Raw genomic sequence first — 2,500 nt, 5'->3', positions numbered from 1 at the left:
GTCAATATGTTGTAAAGCACCCCAGGGCAGTGACCTAAATGCGGGTGAAGTTTGCGGTGCACGGGGGGAAAGTTGAATTTTTGGATGAAAATGCGTATTTTCATACTTTGAAAATTTCAGGCGTGTGTCGGACTTCCAGGCGGGGGCAGCCGCCAGAGGCGTACCGGGGACGCTTCCAGGAGCCTGGGGAAGATTTCATGAAAGTGTCCTTGGGACTTAGAAATATTTTGAGAAAATCTCGATTTTGTGAAAAATGTCACATTTCCCCTACTTCCACCACAGGGGGGCGTCAATATGTTGTGAGGTACCCCAGGACAGTGACCTAACTGTGGGTAAAGTTTGCGGGGCACGGGCGGAAAGTCGAATTTTGGATGAAAATGCATTATTTTCATACTTTGAAAATTCCAGGCGTGTGTCAGACTTCCAGGCGGGGGCAGCCGCTGGAGGCGTACCGAGGACGCTTCCAGGAGCCTGGGGAAGATTTTCTGAAAGTGTCCTTGGGACTTAGAAATATTTTGAGAAAATCTCGATTTTGTGAAAAAATGTCACATTTCCCCTACTTCCACCCCAGGGGGGCGTCAATATGTTGTGAGGTACCCCAGGACAGTGACCTAACTGTGGGTAAAGTTTGCGGGGCACGGGCGGAAAGTCGAATTTTGGATGAAAATGCATTATTTTCATACTTTGAAAATTTCAGGCGTGTGTCAGACTTCCAGGCGGGGGCAGCCGCCGGAGGCGTACCGAGGACGCTTCCAGGAGCCTGGGGAAGATTTTCTGAAAGTGTCCTTGGGACTTAGAAAAATTTTGAGAAATTTCCGATTTTGTGAAAAATGTCACATTTCCCCTACTTCCACCCCAGGGGGGCGTCAATATGTTGTAAAGCACCCCAGGGCAGTGACCTAAATGAGGGTGAATTTTGCGGTGCACGGGCGGAAAGTCGAATTTTTGGATGAAAATGCGTATTTTCATACTTTGAAAATTTCAGGCGTGTGTCAGACTTCCAGGCGGGGGCAGCCGCCGGAGGCGTACCGGGGACGCTTCCAGGAGCCTGGGGAAGATTTTCTGAAAGTGTCCTTGGGACTTAGAAATATTTTGAGAAAATCTCGATTTTGTGAAAAAATGTCACATTTCCCCTACTTCCACCCCAGGGGGGCGTCAATATGTTGTAAGGCACCCCAAGGCAGTGACCTAAGTGGGGGTGAAGTTTGCGGTGCACGGGGGGAAAGTTGAATTTTTGGATGAAAATGCGTATTTTCATACTTTGAAAATTTCAGGCGTGTGTCGGACTTCCAGGCGGGGGCAGCCGCCAGAGGTGTACCGGGGACGCTTCCAGGAGCCTGGGGGAGATTTTCTGGAAGAGTCCTTGACACTTAGAAAAATTTTGAGAAAATCTCGATTTTGTGAAAAATGTCACATTTCCCCTACTTCCACCCCAGGGGGGCGTCAATATGTTGTAAGGCACCCCAAGGCAGTGACCTAAGTGGGGGTGAAGTTTGCGGTGCACGGGGGGAAAGTTGAATTTTTGGATGAAAATGCGTATTTTCATACTTTGAAAATTTCAGGCGTGTGTCGGACTTCCAGGCGGGGGCAGCCGCCAGAGGTGTACCGGGGACGCTTCCAGGAGCCTGGGGGAGATTTTCTGGAAGAGTCCTTGACACTTAGAAAAATTTTGAGAAAATCTCGATTTTGTGAAAAATGTCACATTTCCCCTACTTCCACCCCAGGGGGGCGTCAATATGTTGTAAGGCACCCCAAGGCAGTGACCTAAGTGGGGGTGAAGTTTGCGGTGCACGGGGGGAAAGTTGAATTTTTGGATGAAAATGCGTATTTTCATACTTTGAAAATTTCAGGCGTGTGTCGGACTTCCAGGCGGGGGCAGCCGCCAGAGGTGTACCGGGGACGCTTCCAGGAGCCTGGGGGAGATTTTCTGGAAGAGTCCTTGACACTTAGAAAAATTTTGAGAAAATCTCGATTTTGTGAAAAATGTCACATTTCCCCTACTTCCACCCCAGGGGGGCGTCAATATGTTGTAAGGCACCCCAAGGCAGTGACCTAAGTGGGGGTGAAGTTTGCGGTGCACGGGGGGAAAGTTGAATTTTTGGATGAAAATGCGTATTTTCATACTTTGAAAATTTCAGGCGTGTGTCGGACTTCCAGGCGGGGGCAGCCGCCAGAGGTGTACCGGGGACGCTTCCAGGAGCCTGGGGGAGATTTTCTGGAAGAGTCCTTGACACTTAGAAAAATTTTGAGAAATTTCCGATTTTGTGTAAAAATCACCCATTTCCCCTACTTCCACCCTAAAGGGGCGTCAATATGTCGTAAGGCGCCCCTAGACAGTGACCTAAGTGGGGGTGAAGTTTGGGTCTGCTGGGTGGAAAACTGAAAAAAAGCGATTTTGTGACTTTGAGAACAAACAGAGAGCTCAAAACTTTGAAAAACGTCAGACCGCTGTCAGACTTCCAGGCGGGGGAAAGCTCTGAGGTTGTACCGAGGACACTTC

The sequence above is a fragment of the Ranitomeya variabilis genome, unplaced genomic scaffold (assembly GCF_051348905.1).
Source record: "Ranitomeya variabilis isolate aRanVar5 unplaced genomic scaffold, aRanVar5.hap1 Scaffold_399, whole genome shotgun sequence".
Taxonomy (NCBI): domain Eukaryota; kingdom Metazoa; phylum Chordata; class Amphibia; order Anura; family Dendrobatidae; genus Ranitomeya; species Ranitomeya variabilis.
The sequence above is the reverse complement of the archived record's forward strand: the minus strand, read 5'-3'. Positions refer to the sequence as shown.